The 17,638-nt window shown below is 35.4% G+C and overlaps 1 protein-coding gene across 2 annotated transcripts in view; it reads right to left on the reverse strand.

Moving 5' to 3' along the window:
- KIAA1217 (KIAA1217 ortholog) overlaps window positions 1-17,638 on the reverse strand; it is a 563,370-nt gene that overhangs the window by 464,171 nt on the left and 81,561 nt on the right. Inside the window, exon 1 of one of the 2 annotated variants that reach the window (XM_031937975.1) lies at window positions 5,868-5,889. The exons of the other annotated variant lie outside the window; for it this stretch is intronic. The gene's annotated coding sequence lies outside the window, so the exon portion shown is untranslated. Of the gene's footprint in view, window positions 1-5,867; window positions 5,890-17,638 lie in introns of those variants that run through there. 2 annotated transcript variants of the gene reach the window in all.

Below are 17,638 nucleotides of genomic sequence, written 5' to 3' on the forward strand. Positions count from 1 at the left end.
ATGGGTTAGACTAAACAATTATGAGGTTCCTTCCAGCTTGAGGGTTTAGCCCTATTCACAAAGCTGTTGGAGAGTAAACTTTCAAGTATCAGGAAAAAAAAACATGTAACAGTCTTGATTCCAACTTTCCCAAGGATTTAAGAATGTACTCTCTCACTTAGCAGAGAAGGTGTCTAATGCAAGGAAAGATTATTTTATTTAGTTGGGGATAGAAGGCTAGGAAGCCACCAGAAGGTTGACTTGAACCCACACCTTACTGAGTGCAAGTGTAGCACTCAACATATCTCACTATGCTGTGGCTTTGTATACCATATGCTTTTAAATCTGTAAGACTATAAAAATATCTCTGAGTAGAGACTTAGTAGAATGCCTGCAAATCCAAGCAAAGATGGTCATGAATAATATGAGGTTTTAAATAACAAAAATATAATTTCACCATACTATCTCTATTATTCCATACAACAAGATAACACAAAATGAATTAAGGTCTTAGAGGTCAAGAAAGCACATATTATGGAAATGGGAATATCTATCCAGTCAGGGGAAAAAATTAATAGGACCATTCCCAGTAGCAGAAAATATAGGTATCTATAAGAGAGAAAAATATAAATTAAAACTTTAGTGATTTTTTTTCTTATGGCAGTTTTATATGTGATAAAAGATTATCTTCAGAAGCCTGTGGATTCTTCTACATAATACTCCATATGTATTCTGTCAAGTTCAGTTTAAATGCATGCACGGGGAATTTAAGAATCTATTCATAGTAATGAATGCTGTAGTTAAGAACGGAAAACAGTTTTAGTCATTTAAAACTCAGGGGGAAAAAAATTTCCTTTAGGGCTAAACATTCCATGTTTGGTCTCTTTTCAAAAGCAGCTTATTTTTGGAAACTTGTAGGAAAAAAAAATCCAACACTGACAGTAAGCACTTTGGACTTCCAGTAGAAGAAAAATTTAAAGGTATGCTTTTCCTACCCCCAATTGTTGCTATTTTTATTTAAAATAATTAGGTAATAGCTTCCTTCTCCCAAGTCCTGTCTACTCTTGTGATGAGGCACTGTAGGATATCCAGGAAATGATCTTCAGGAAATGATCTTCAGGAGAGCTAAGTCAAGAGTAGGATCACAACTTTAGAGCTGATCTTAGAGACCATCAATGTAGTCATTTTATAGATGGGAAATGAAGACCCAGAGAGATTAAATATATTAGTTTTTTTTCCCCCTGAGGCAATTAGGGTTAAGTGACTTGCCCAGTGTCACACAGCTAGGAAGTGTTAAGTGTCTGAGACCACATTTAAACTCAGGTCCTCCTGACTTCAGGGCTGGTGCTCTATCCACTGCACCACCTCGCTGCCCCAAAATGTCTTAGTTAAGGTCACAAAGTAAATAGCAAAGCTGATATTTGAACTGTGGTCCTGAAATGCCAAGTGTATTACTTTACCCAGTAAACCCTGCTTTCTTACTCAAGGTAATCCAGCAATGGATTATGTTCATGTTATTAAATTCTAGCTTTGCTAAAATCGGGGAGATTCAACTCTGGAAGACTGTCTATCAAGGGATGAATTTTTTGGGGCATGAAGACAATTTACTAGGATGTAGGTGAGGATGTTCTGTTTAGGTGTTCTATATTGGCTGGTGCCCACATCAATGAAAATAAGGATCTTTTGAAGTTTAGAATCCTGAAATCTCCTGTTTACAAAATCACCATATTTACAATAACAAGATGGATTTTGCCAAGTTACCATTTGAAAACAACATTCTAAGCAGAATAGCAATGTGCACTTCTCAAAAGCCACACACAACACCACCTTGGAATTATGCATGTTTAGCATTTATTTGTTAAAGGACATCTGCTGCTCAAAATAAACTGGAAGTTCAGATGTATCTAAGGGGAATTTTGACACATCAGAGTGCTGTTAGTGAGCTGAAGACCCCTAGGAGGTTCCAAATCTGAGTGTTGCCATTCAGTAGGATGGAAAAAATGTTAAGTTTGGAATGAAGAGGACTGGGCTTCAAATTCTGGCTTTGTCACCAAGTACATGAGTGATCATGGGTAAGTTACAACTTTCTGGGCTTTAATTTCCTCATTTGCAAAATGAAGAAGTGGTTGAATTGGTGTCAAATACAAATGGAGAGCCACTAATCTGTATATAATAATTTGTGCTGTGTATATAATAAATATAATAATAATTGTGTATATAATAATATAATTCCCACATATTGACTTAGTTTCAAAAAACATTTTTGTGGTTTGTCTTTTATTTATTTTGTTAAATATTTCTCAATTATATTTTAGTCTAGCTTGGGCTTTATTCAGGAGTGTTGATCATGGGTCTTGTGTTTTACATATCTGAACTAGATGACCTCTAAGTTCTAAACCTATGTCTCAAACGTATTGCATTCTTTATACTATAAAATCAAAATCCCTTTTGGGAGAGGAAGAAACTCTAATTTGTTACCTTTTCTCCTTACCCCAGACCAATCATAGAAACATGATGGTATGAGTCATGCAATCTGCCCTAAGCTGTATCTACTATGGACAGCTCTATTCAGAGGTTAGGGGCAGAATCTCCTTATTTCTCCTTGTAGCAATAGCACATGCATATAGGAATGTAATACTCCATTGTCTGAATATAACTACCTCTTTATAGATCCCTAACTCCAGATCCTTTTAAGAAGAATATGATAAAACAAACAAATAAATAAGAAAAGAAGATAATAGACAGGTATATGCTAAAATAATTACACAAAAGGGTTATATTAAAATAAATTTACTGTAAAAAATTTCAAATTTTCTTTTGATTCTGACAAAGATGTTATACCAGTCTTCTCATAATATGTTATAATAGACCACATTTGGGTTTTACCTAAATCAGATTTGCAAATAAAAAAATAGGACTATGTTTGAACTGAAGGTGTGACCGCTTTATGATGATGAAGAGAACATTGATAATGCAAATCTCCATGACAGTGATTGCCTCCAGACTTCCAGCCTTCTATATTTTAACATCATTAACCTTATCAACCTTATTTTAAAAAGCCAAAAATATTTTGAATCACTACCTGGCTTTAGAGATATATTTTATATTTATGATAGGATAGCCAACTTCTGAATTATCTTTGGGATGTCATAGATTTTGTATATGATAAAAATGCCATGTGACTATCTCCTCAAATTCTTTTCTTGCCTGGATAACATTATTTGCATAATACTTGACAAAATGAGGAATTTCTCCAAACATTTCTACTCACAGATGACATCATGTTAATTCTGTTAATTATTAAATACTTTATCAGGAAAAATGACAGTAATTTTAAAAAAGCCTTCAAAAGCTCCTTCACATTGGAAAAAACAAAATGGATAAAAATCCTCATTGCACAGATTATGCCAAACAGTTGGATAGACAGCTTAATAAATTAGCTTGTTAATATGCATGTATTTGACCAATACTGCAGATGCTTAATGAGCTAGGCCCGGAAGGATAAGGAGACTAGGCTAAATTTCATACCAGAAAATACAAAATGCTTTCAGTAATCCCAAATTGTTTAATGCTACAAAAGGCTGTCTTGTAAACTGTAAATTGACAAAACCAAAAACCCTGTAAAACTTGTAAGTCAACAATTATTTAATATGTTCAAATGTGGACTATTTCAAAAAAGGAAAATTAAACAATCCCTGTTTACGTTTTGTTAGGGGAGACAGCATGCATGTTGTCATTCGGTCATTTGGGTAATATTCGAGTATTTGTGACCTCATTTGGAGTTTTCTTGGCAAAAATAATGGAGTCATTTAAAAAGTCTCTAGCTCATTTCTCCAGCTCATTTTACAGATAAGGACCTGAGGGAAGTGGGGCTAAGGGATTTACCCAGGATCACACAACTTGTAAGTGTCTGAGGCTGGATTCGAACTCAGAAGGATGAGTCTTTCTACTTTAAGACAAAACACTCTATCCTGTGTCACCTCGCTGCCTCAGCATGTACATATATAAGTAAATATAAAATATATACAAAAATAAGTATGAGGTATTTTGTTACAGGGGGAAAGGGAAGGGGGGCACTAGTAACTATGAGGATGAGGAAAGATTTTTTTGAAGACGATAGTTCTTGACCTGAGATTTGTAAAAAACAAAACAAAACAAAACAAAACAAAACAAAAAACTGGAGATTTTAAGAGATGAAAATGCAGAATGTATGCTTTCTAGGCAATGGAGAAAGACTATATAATGGAGATAAGACATGATATGAGAAATAGCAGTTATTAGGACTCAATATGTTAGATAGGAAGAATAGTAGGAAGACCAGTTGGCTGGACCACAAAATATGTGAAGGGGAAGACTATATGGTAAAGCTGGAAAAGTAGTTTGGAGCCCATCTGAGAGGAACTTTAAATGCTAAGTTGAGTGTTTATAATTGATTCTAGAGTGATGCTATCTAACTATGAACCTTGAAACAACATGACCTCAAAAAGAATTAAAATGACAAATAACCTAAAGAGCAGCAGGATGATGAACGGTGTCTGTAAGCAGGCTGTAGCCTGCTACCAATGATGACATGTGCAGGAAGTATGCAGGAAGGATATGCATGAAGAGAAAAAGAGGTGGGGCAGTCATTATGAGAAAGCACAACAATAGATGGTGGCCCAGATGGTACTGGCCTTTATGAGATTAAAATGGGGCACCAGGAAGACCTCAAATGCACTGATTATGTCTTCTCTGAGGCTTTATTACAAAATATAGTTATTTGTATATTGTCATTCCCCCAGCTCCCCAATATATTTTGAGTTTCTTGAGAGCAGGAGCTATTTTTTACTTCTCTTTATATCTCTAGTGTTTGGCACACAGTAGGCACTTAATAAATGATTATTGACTCAATGATTTACTGAACATGGGCAAGAACTGTCATGGTTGAGAATTATCAGATCAAAGAATTGTGAAATCAGTTATACCAACCCCCTCATTTTATAGTCGTAGAAACTGAGATTCAGAGATTAAGTATTTAAAATCACACAAAGAGTATGAGAGATGTCATTTGAATATAGGTCTTTTGAAAGAGCCTCTACTCTTTCCACTCTAACATGCATTTGTAGTCTATCCTTAGGGGAAGAAGTAAGTATCCACATAGAAAATCATTGATTCTTTTACATACTCAAGTAAATGAAACCTTTTTTACAAGCAAGTGCTTTTATTTGTTTTTAGCTTAGGGTCCAAAATCATTTGACGAGGAAAAGAAGGAAGAAAATTCATACTCTGGTCAACCCTTTCTCATCTTGCATCTTAACAAAACCTGTAAATTTTGTATTGATTTTTTTGGTGTTGATTTGATATCTTATTTTATTTAAAGACTCTGCTATAGCAATTAGTTGCATAAAGGAGTTTCCACAGACACTCCAGAGTGGACTAGTTTGAATAAGCATATATATTATTTAATTACCACTAACAATTCTCAACTAATCTCTGAGTGATGATGTGCAGTTCACATTTATTTCAAAAACAAACTACCGAACAAAAAACCATTTCCCAAAGATGCATGGAATTGTACAAATGGAGAATGGAATTCAATTGTTAAATTCTTTGAAATCCACATCATTTGCCACAACTCAAATCCATTTCGGTAATGTTCATGGAATAATCAGACATAAAATAAACTGGAAAAGTGAAAGGCTTCAGACTACCAGGAAGTCCTGTGGGCAGGGAAAGGATTTGTTTTTGTTTTTCTCAAGCCTTCCCAGCCAGAAGTGGGAGAAAAAAAAAACAGCTGCCCTCTACTGTTTTTTTTTCCTCCCAATCTCGTGCTCAACGGAATCCCCCCCAAATCCTTCCCTCTCCATTGAGAACCCGACCACCAAAACTGAAACAAGTTCACCACTTACAAACCACTTGGAAAAGGCTCAGCCTGGAGAGCTCTGTAGGAGGAGAGGATATTCAAACGGCCGTGATGGGGAATGAGGAAGTTGAGGAGGGTCTAAAGAAGGAAAAATAGGCACTCTCCAAGGGCTAAGGAGGGGAAAAAGCAAATAAGCAAAGGGAGGACCCAAGGAAGAAGTCAATACAAAACAACTAAAAATAGTGGGACCAGTAGGAAGTTGCCCTGAACGCAGATCTGATCTACCATTGTACTCAAATCCTGGCATTTCAAGTTAGGATCTATAAAAAGTCATCTTCTTAAATACATCATCTCCTTCCTATTTCTCCAAGCAAAGAAACTGATTAAACATCCTGCTACAGTCTGGTGGCCTTAACACTGCATTTCTTCATCTCTCACTGTAAAAGGTCAGCCACATGTTAAATTGCTGTTCTCTGTGAGAATTTACACTAATCACCAAACTGAGTCAATAACAGCTGCACTCTTGGTCTTTGCAACCAACCATGAAAATATGGAGGCAGTGAAGAAGCAAGTCTCTGACAAGTACATGTTAAAAACAAACATTTAATCCAATCCTAAGAGATTTTCTTTAGGTTTGCCCTTCCCCCCATTTCCCCCAACTTTTTCCTTGATCTGCTAATCACAAAATTCATTTTTTTGTTATGTGCCCAGCACTGCGCCGTTAAGTCTTACAGATACTAAGGGAAGGGGAAAAATATTTAAGTGCTAGGCACTTTACACATATTATCTCACTTGATCTGTACCATACTCTGGCTAATTGGGTTATGATTAAGATACCCATTTTATAGATGAGGAAACTGAGGCTGATGAAGATTAAGTCATTTGCTCTGGCAGAGGGTATAGCTAATAGTTGTTGAGGCTGGATTTGAACTCAGATTTTCTAGATTTCTGGAACAATGACTTTATGCACTGAGCCACCTAAGCGCCTGCCCTTATGGGGCTTAAATTCTGCTGAAGAGAAACATGTAGACAAGTAAGTATTCAGTCAGTCAAGAAGCAAATATTTAAACTTTCCCAATTCCTCTCAATTCTAATTTCTTCTATTAATTATCCCCAATTTATCTTGTAAATAGCTTGTTTGTACAAAGTCTAGAACTGGGTTGTGAAGGATGCCAGGAGAGAGGAGTAGATTTACTCCAGACCTGTGGGGACCATGAATGCAAAGCCACAGAGCATGAAGGGAGTTGGATGGACCAGATTGGGGAGGGCTTAAAGGTCAGACCGAGGTGTTCAGATTTTATACTAGAGGCAACAGAGCCATTACAAAAGTGTTTGGGATAGAGAGGTGACATGGTAAGAATGTGAATTTGGCAGGTGGATGGAAGATGCAGAGAAAAGGATAAGAATTGTTAAACACTTGGGACAGGGATCTCCTCCAATATCTCTTCTCAATGGTCAGCCAGGCTATATCTAGAGATTCTAGTAATGAGAAACTCACTGCCTTCTTAAGGAGCCAATTTGACTTTCTTCCAGCTTTAGATGTTAAGTTTTTCCTTATATGGAGATGAAATTTGCCTCTCTATAACTTTCATTCATTGCTTCTAGGTCTATGAAACAAGTCTAATCCTTCTTCCATATGGAAGTCTTTTAAATCCTGGGAGACAGCTATCATAACTCTTTCCCTTCTTGGCAAGTATGTTAAGTCTCCAGCTTAATTTCTTTTGCACAGAGTAGGTGCTTAATGAATGGGACTGAATTGAATTCCTAAAAAGGAGGTGCCCATAACTGAGCACAACAGAGTAGAAATATTAGAATCTTAGCAGAGTCCAATTTCCTTGCTTCAAGATCTCTAGATCTATTTATTATATATTTGTGTGAAGAAATCTGGACTCTACAGTATTAAGTAATAATAATCATTGCCTTTATTCCGGGGCACTCTATCCCATAAATTAATAACCTCCTGCAATAGCTATTTTAACTGCTTTGCTAAATATAAGTAATATCAGACAGTGGACATATGTGATCAGTTTTCTCTTTCCTGCACCATTTCCTGTCTTCTTAGATCTGGAAATCTAAGCAAATATATTCTGAAGACTTTTCTGGGCTTTCTTATCTTAGTGTTTTCCTTTCGAGATTATCTCGAATTTAAACTGTATACATCTTGTTTGTACAGAATTGTTCGCATGTTGTCTTCCCATGAGACTGTTTGCTCCTTGAAAGCAGGGACTTTTTTTGGGTCATTCTCTGTTTCTTTTTTCATTAGTACCTAGCAGGCACACAACAACAATAACTAGAATTAATATAATGTTTTAAGATTAGCAAAATACTTTACAAATGTTATTTCATTTTATTTTCACAACAACCCTGGGGGGCAAGTATTATTATTTTATTATTATTCATTTAATTTTTCTTATCAATTATTACTAAATAATAAATTAATTATATGCAAAGTCAGACATCAAAATCATTTAATTATTTATTAAAATTATTTATGATTAATTTTTTTATATATTTTTTATTATTTACTACAATTAGTCTCAGGAAATGAAGCAGACATAATGTCTTGGTCAGGCCATATGACTGAGTAGCTGAGGCCATGTATGAACTCTGGTCTTCCTTACTCTAAGTACTCTGTCACCCAGCTGTGACTTACTTCTTTTAAATGTGACGAAAATATTTTCCCCATACAAAGAACAGAAAAAGATAACTTTATATGAAACTATGAATCTCCACTATTTGCTGCCTGAATTTTGTTTTTCAATATTTCAACATGGTAGTTCCTATTTATTTGTGCCTTGCTCTGAATTTTTTTTCTTCTCTTGTTTATTTTTTTAAAATGATTCATTGAAGCTCTTTTCTTTTTTTCCTTCCTTTGTTTAGAATTGCTATCCTTCCCCCAACCCCTCCCCTTAAAAAAAAAAAAAACTTTTTCCCCTGCCAAGAAAAAAAAGTCCTCCCTTTCAACAAATGACTGCAACTGTATAAAACAAGTTACACATTGGTTAGTTCTTAAAATTTATGTCTCATTCTGCCCCTCTAGCCTATCACTAAGCAAATATATCCTTCTTAACTCTCATTAAGTACACTTCATTCCTGACCAAAAGTCTATAATTCCCATAGATTAAACTCTGGCTCAGAAATCCAAATCCTTTTCCTTGACACTATCTTCTCAACCAGTTGTTTCTTTCTCATCTGTGACTCTCTTCTGAAGCGCCTCTATCCAAATGGCAGCAGTAGTAGACGTGTCACTTGTATCCCTCAGGATGTCCCATATCTTGCCTAGGACTTCATAATTCCTGATGATATTTTTGCTTCCTTTTGGCACTGTTTGGATCCACTTGAATAAGTTTGGAAAATCACAGTGATAAAAGTATATTAAATGAAAATCCCATCACACTTCTAGGACATAAGTCAATTAAAGATTGCTGAATTACTTAAGCCAAATATATCTTCATTAAAATATCATGTATCTTTGAAATCTTAGCTTACTAATGGAATTGCTTTAGGATTTCACTGTAAATTTAGATAAAAATAAAATCTCTCAACTGTTACATATTTCAGTTAAGTTTCTGATTTGACATTTTCCTCTCTGCTTTATTTATTGCCAGATCCTTTATCTTTCCTGTTCAACTTATGACATTTTTTATTTCTCCTAAAAATGCAAATATCCAATGTGTCAAACAGATTTTTAGCAGTATTAAATTGCACTAAGTTTAAGCCCTGGACCCAAAACTAGCTTATTCCTCAACTCCAATGGACATTCTTTCCTTCCCCAAAGGAAATGCCAACATTGATAAAATAGAAACTTCTACATGTACTTTCTGCCTCTTTGTTTTATCTTATTTTTGATTATGGGGAAAATAACTTTCACATGAAACAAATTAATTTTTTCTGATATAGATTATTGAACTTTTATTTTCAAACATTTGATGAGTGGAGGAATCTTTTTTTCTTTCTTGAAACACACTGCCCAGGTCATATTTGATATAACATTTGCATATCAGCTAAGATGTTAACAGTTGTGGTGAGATGAGTTGCTTTAATTGCTACATTTAAAGGATTTGGATAGTATTTGCAGTCCTTCAAAAGCATAGAAACAATAGAGTGCCAGTTTGGTAAGAATGGATCCAACAACCAATCAACAAGTATTTGTTAAGCACTTCCTGTATACCAGCACTGTTTTGGCCAATGAAACCATCCCTTATCACAAGGAATTTATATACCAATGGGAAAGATTAGGTGGGAGAGAAAGGCGAAGTTAGACTAGAATAGATTAAACTTTTCCCCACTCTCAGTGACTTCTGAGTGAGTAGACTTATATCAACATTCTGGGGGCTCCTGTTTCTCCGTTTCTTCCTGATTCTTCTCTACACAGCTCAATTGAAAGTTAAACACACATATTGGTGAAGCAGTTGAGGTTAAATAATTTGCCCAGGGTCACACAACCAATAAGCGTGAAATGTGTGAGGTTCTCCAGACTCCAAGGCTGTGCTCTGACCACTGGGCCAGCTAAGCTGCCCCTAATTGAAAGTATTTTTTTAATTAAAGCTTTTTATTTTCAAAACATCTACATGGATAAATTTTCAATGTTAACGCTTACAAAATCTTATGTTCTAATTTTTCCTCCCCTTTCTCCATCCCCTCCCCTAAATGGCAAGTAATCCAATATATGTTAAACATGGTAAAATATGTGTTAAATCCAATATATACATACATATTTATACATTATATTTGCTGCACAAGAAAAATCAAATCAAAAAAGAAAAAAATGAGAAAGAAAATAAAATATAAGCAAACCTCAGCAAAAAGAGTGAAAATGCTATGTTGTGATCCACACTCAGTTCCCACGGTCTTCTTTATGGGTGCAGATGGCTCTGTTCATCATAAGATCATTGGAACTGGTCTGAATCATCTCATTGTTAAAAAGAGCCAGGTCCATCAAACTGATCATCATATAATCTTCTTCTTGCCGTGTACAATGATGTCCTGGTTCTGCTCATTTCACTTAGCATTAATTCAAGTAAATTTCTCCAGTCTTCTTAGAAATTATCCTGCTGATCGTGTCTTATAGAACAATAATAATCCATAACATTCATGTACCATAGCTTATTCAACTGTTTTCCAACTGTTGGGCATCTATTCAGTTTCCAGTGAAAGTAAATTTTTAAATTACTTGTATGGCATAAGATATTTGACCTGAAAATAAGCATTTCTAGTTAAGACTCTGCCACCAGCATCTTCTCTTGGAGAATGCAGCAATCTCGTTCCAACAGTTCTTTTTAACTCAATTGCACAAGGTTCATCTATACTCTTCAATCTCCCACCACTAGTCAGCATTGTCATTCACTTTCTAATTTTTCACATGCTCTCTGACCTTTGTTTCTGTGACATTTCTACCTTTTGGTTTTTTTCCCTTAATGTTCTAATTGCTCTTTCAGAATCTTCTTTGCTGCTTGTTAATAATTTTTGGAACTCTTAAATGATCTAACCTTTGTGATACACCTAGAATAGTACCTGGAACATAAGTGGTACCTGATTAAATGTTTGTTCCCATCTCCTTGCTCTTCTTTAAAGGCCCTAAGACAGCATAATGAAGTAGAAAGAATATTGGACTGAGAACTGAAGTATATGAGTTCTAATCTTAGCTTTGCCATTTACATTTATGTGACCATAACTAGTCAAGTAATTCCTATGCAATTATAAAAGTAGGGAGATGGATCAGATAACCTCTATGACCTCTTCTTGCTTCCAAAATCTATGATTTTAGCCTTCTATAATCAAGGAATTCATCGGCTTCAGGGCTTTGCCTGCTATTGGTATGAAGAAAACAAATAAATGTGAATAATTATTATTGGGTAAGAAAAGGTCCTCATTCTGGTTATTGATGAGGCAAAAATGTGTAGTGAATTAGAAATAGATTTTTTTTTGTTTTTTAAAAGAAAAAGCAATATTCTATGTGTTGGCTAAAGTCTATAAATTCCAGTAAGTCTCTATGTAGTCCAACAACATTATGGGTGAAGTACACTAACCACATAATAATATCTCTATGAGAAAATGAGCCCTGTGCTTCGAAGAAATGACTAACAAGCAAACCTTTGAAAGTTAATCCATTTTGAATTGGAGCCCATTTAGTTCCATATTCATCTTGGTTCTTCTGGTTGAACAGTTTAAAGTAAACATATCTTTTTAAGTCCCCATGGGATAGGGATAGGGTGAGAATCACATATAGGGTCAACCTTTCATAAATACATTTTAACAAAGACATGACCTTATAGGTCTTGAAGTTTGACACTGACCAAGTCACTTAACCTCATGATATTTCAAAAAACCTCTCAAAGACTATACAATACAGTTAGTAATTTATATCAGCGAGGCAGTTTCCACACTGATAGTATTCTCATGCCAATAATATCACAAATCTGGATACTCCCCCTCCAAAAACAACAAAAACAATAACAAAAAAGCAAAAGAAATAAACAAAATTCTACCTAGCCAAAACCATCAACATCATTACTACTCAGTTCAGCCACTGAATTAAATAGTTATCAATTGACCACACAATTACTAAAGAACAGTTATCAGATACTAATCCATTGCAATGAATTATGGTATAGAGCAATCTGCATATAAAATGTGCAATCATTTTGTAATCAGTATCTACCTTAAGTTAAATACTAAATCAAGGACAAGATTCAGTATTTTTTTTCTCTTTCTGTGCTAAAATATTTCTATCCACAGTTTCACTGTACTTTTAGAGTTTATTTTTCCTGAATTGTTTGTGGTTTTAACAAAATTGTCAAAAAAAGAACCCACATATGCACAAAGGCTTAACCTTCCCTCAAAGAAATTAGCCAACCATGCTCCCTGGGAGGCAGCTGTGAGTCACAGAAGCCCTCAGGTTCCAAATACCAATCAAAGAGTTTAACGGGGGTTGAATTTCCAAAAAAATGGCAAAAAGGTCACATCACAAGAGAAGGCCTGAGGGTTTCCAAAAATCCCAGTTGTTGGAGTTCTTTCTTTCTTTAAGCAGAGAATAAATACACTTAGCCAGAGTCTTGGACCACAGAATATATTATACCCTTAAATCCAAAGACTTAAAGCAGTGACATATTTCCTTGTGTATTAGACATTGTAGTTCAGCATTGCCAGAGGATGACACTCTGTCCTCAGTCTGGCACAAACATAACCTTTCTTCATCATCATTTGACTTTTTGACCAGGACCTTTTTTCAGTTTGGTGAAACCCAGAGTCTTAAAGTGGAGCAGTTTTGGAATTTGAAATACTCCCTGCCCTTTATGTACCATTCTTATATAATATTATCAAGTCCTAGACTCAATCTGCTTTCAATTAAAGTATTTACCAACACCTGGGTCATTCTAGATCCTGACTGCAGCAATCAACAAAGAAGTTTCAATATACCAACCAATCAGAAGCTTATTTCCAAACATAATCAAACTTTTGAGCGAGGGTAAAAGAATGAGGTTTTTCTTCTTGTGCTTAGAGTGATTTTTAAAAATGTTCCCATGATTCCTTAAGTACTCAGTAACACTTTAGGATCATATGACTGTTTTGCCTTATTTGTGTCAGTCTTCTGAGGTCATAATTGGTCTAATCAGCTATAGTTAGACATACTGTACATTGACCTCAACATTGTGATCTCACTTTGATCCTCTTTGACAACAGAATGAATGAATGAAGGAAGGAATGCTAGGGATATTGTTCTATAGAGAGAATATTCTTTTTAAAATTTAACTTAATTTTTTTTTCTTTTCTTCTCTCTATTCTATCCTCAATTTGTAGGAAGTCTATTAAGATAGGGCCTTGGAAGAAGAAATGGCCAGACTTTTTTTTTCCTAGATCAAATATTTTTGTTTCTGCTTTTAGATATATTCTTGCCTGAAAATTTTCCCCCTGAGACAATTAGGGTCAAGTGACTTACCCAGGGTCACACAGCTAGGAAGTATTAAATATCTGATGCTGCATTTGAACTCAGGTCCTTCTGACTTTGGGGCTGGCACTCTATCTACCGTGACTTGCCTGAATTTTGAAGAATATATAGGGCCTCTGAAGAGATTTAAAATAATTATTCATATTGTGATTAAATATAAAACTTAACTTTTTATGATTAAAAATATCAATATAGTTTTCTTTGTGAATTTGGTAAGTGTTGAATGAATGCATCTGACAATAATCGTTCTTATTTAAGTATATTCATTCATCCTGTTATTCAACAAACACTATTCAGTATTTGATTTGTATGTGCTAGTCAATAAAGGACATAAAGGAGGAAGAAATACCTTCTGACTTCATGAAGCTGACATTTTAGTGGGAGAAGTAAGAGTTACATACAAATAAGTTAGGAGAAATTGCATGGGAAAGTTTAACAAGGGTGTTTATCAGGTGTTATATGAATTCAGAGAAAAAAGATGATTACTCTGGGATGAAAAATGTAATTAAGGAGCAAAAGGAGGGTGATTTAGAAGATTCGGGTCAATGAGGAGGATGGAAGAACAGACAATTATATTACATTATCTCCAGAATATAATTCTGTCAAGGCAAGAGTTCTTAACTTTTTTTTAATTATCATGGATTCCTTTGATACTCTGATGAAACCTATGGATCTCTTGCCAGAATATTTTTATTTTTATTTTATTTTTTTCTCCATTCAGAAGTTTAATGGATGAAAATCAACTGCAATAAGAAATGCAAAATCACAAAATCATAGAATTTTAAATTTGGAAGGGATATAAACTGTCATCTAGTCTGACTCATCTCTCAAAAAGGAATCACTACTACAATACATACAACAATCATCCAGCCTTTATTTGAATGTGTCCTCTAGTGAGAGGGAACATACTACCTCCTAAGGCATTATATTTCATTTAAAGAGCTGTAATTATTAAGAAGTTTATATCAAGCTTATATTGCATCTTTGTTATTCCTTCTTATTCTTCTAATTTTTCACTTTGAGCATAACAAATCAATTAATTAAAAAAAGCATTTATTAAGTGCTTATTATGCGCAAAATACAGCTAAGTACTAGGCAAAACCAGCCCCTCTCCTCAAGGATCTTAAATACTATTGATGGGAGGAGAAGGAGAAGAGTAGATTAACATGTACTTACATGACACCAAGTAGAAGGAATGCAAATTTAGATGGAAAGGCTCAAGTAGCTTAAGGGTCCCAGGAAGACTTCTATAAAAAGCAGCATTTGAGGTCCATCTTGAAAGTAATCAAGCATCAGGGAGAAGAAAGTATTCCAGGCATAGGGAACAACCAGTGCAGAGGCACAGAAATGGAACATGTAGTATTGTGTGCCAGAAACAACAAACTGGCTGGAATTGCTGGATTGTCATCCAGCATAGAAAGTAGTAAAGGATGAGACTCCGGGAAAGCTAGGGATAAGCCAGGCTACAAAGAGCCTTGAGTATCAGAAGAATGTATATTTTTCAGAATATTTTAAAGACATAAAATGTACAAAATTAGGCAGCTAGATGGCCCAATAAGGAAGAGCTGAGTTTAAATCCAACCTCAGACACTTAATAACTGTATGATACTGGCCAAGTTATTTAACCTCTGTCTGCCTAAGTTTTCTGAACCACAAAAGAGAATAGTAAAAATCCCTCCTTTCCAGGGTTGTTCTGAGGATCAAACAAGATAATATGGATAAATAATATATCATACTATATATATAGTAAATATGTAATACACAATATGTTATGTACATAATATTAGATGTTTTGTAATATAATATATAGAATATATGTGAAATATACACATTAATACAATAATATACACAATATATCAGATATATAACATTATTTATATAATATGCATATTACAAACACAATATAATTATCTTAAAAGTGCTTTGTACAGCACTTGGCACATAAAAATGTTATGTAAACGTTTATTCTCTTTCTCCCTTTCCATTGCCCTCTTTGTGTCTTAGTTTCTTTATCTGTAAAATGGAGATGATAGCAGTACTGGATCTTTAGAAGATTATTGTGATGATTAAATGAGTATATGTAGAGCACTTTTCAAACTTTAGAGCATCAGGTAAATGATAGCTGTAATAATAACAATTATTATTATGTTAATTACAAGGGAAGCTAGAAGTTCATGAATATAAACATGTAATTTTCACAAACTAAGTCCATGTACCTCTTGGGAGTTTGTGGGTTACAGAAAAATCTTAGTATTACTTTAAGCTTGCTATGAGATAGCATGACATAGGGGACAGAGAACTGGACTTGAGGCAAAATGATTTTAACTTAAATCTTACCATTCAAACTTATTAGTTATGTGATTACCCTGCCTTTATAAACACCTCAACTCTCAGTCTCTTTAAGATCTTTCTACTAAATCAAGGAAGCTAGAAATCACAAATCCTTTTCATATACCACTTAACTAACATGGTTATAAAGCACTTATATTTTATGTAATAATCATGGTTTTATTCCTAATATAGGTGGTCTGGATTTCACTTTAAAGTATAGGACAAGAAAGTTTTTGATAATACTTCCAGGAGCCAAGATGACAGAATAAGCAGTAAATAGCTGTAACTCTTCCATGTTCACCTCCAAACAAACAAAAAAATAATACCTTAAAACAAATCCTGGAACAGAACCAGCAAAAACATAGGGTGAAACAATATTTAGCCCAAGAAACTTGGAGAATCAGCAAGAAATGTCTGTCTTACTCAGGTAAAAGGGGAGTGCAGTGCAGGACAAGAAGCAGCACAGCAAGCCACAAGCTTTACCTTGGAAGACTGTTGGGAGAGCCTGAGCCCAGTGTGGAGGAGCAGACAATGCCAGGACCTAAACCTCACCCCGACCCTTAGCATAGCCAGGGGAACCTGTGGACTCCGGCTCAGCAACTACCACATGTTTTAGCATCGCTCTTGGGCAAACAGGCCTCCAGTGGCCAGACCTCTGAATGCTTCAGCAGGGCCAGAGCAAAGTTTGCCTCCAGAGGCCAAATGATCCAGGGGGTCCTCAAACTACGGCCCACGGTCCAGATGCGGCAGCTGAGGACGTTTATCCCCCTCACCCAGGGTTATGAAGTTTCTTTATTTAAAGGCCCACAAAACAAAGTTTTTGTTTTTACTATAATCCGACCCTCCAATAGTCTGAGGGACAATGAACTGGCCCCTATTTAAAAAGTTTGAGGACCCCTGATTTTCTAGGCTATGCTTTAGTGTAGCCTGGGGAAACACAGAAACACCCATACCAGACACTACTACTGGGAATCAACATAGCCCAGGTGAACTGCCAGACTCCTCAGTCTGCAGTAGAGCCAGTCATGCCCCATCCCCTCAGCACAGCACCAGATAGGAGGGAGCCCCATAGGTCTCAGGGCAGCGTCAGTGCAGTACAAGGTGGATAGCCAGGGTCTGTAGTCATTGGCATAGGAAGCCTGAAGCTATACCTTTTTTACCCTGAGAGCAGAGCTCAAATGTAAAAGAAAGGGAAAAAGTCCTCCCAAAATGAGCAAAAGAACAACAAAAAAAGCTATTACGTGACAGGAAAGACCAAGACACAAACTCAGAAGAGGAGAACAATGTCAAAACACCTAGAGCAAAACCCCAAAGAAAAATGGGAGGTGGTCTCAAGCCCAGAAAGAACTCATGGGAGAGCTCAAAAAGGAACTTAACAATCATATAAGAGAGGTAGAAGAGAGACTGGGAAAAAAAAGAAAGGAATAAAAGAAAATTCTGAAAAAAAGAGTCAACATCTTGGAAAAAGAAAACAACTACTTAAAAAGTAAAATTGGGCAAATAGAAAAGGAGATATAAAAATCCACTGAAGAAAACAA

Source organism: Sarcophilus harrisii, chromosome 5 (assembly GCF_902635505.1).
Source record: "Sarcophilus harrisii chromosome 5, mSarHar1.11, whole genome shotgun sequence".
Classification (NCBI taxonomy): domain Eukaryota; kingdom Metazoa; phylum Chordata; class Mammalia; order Dasyuromorphia; family Dasyuridae; genus Sarcophilus; species Sarcophilus harrisii.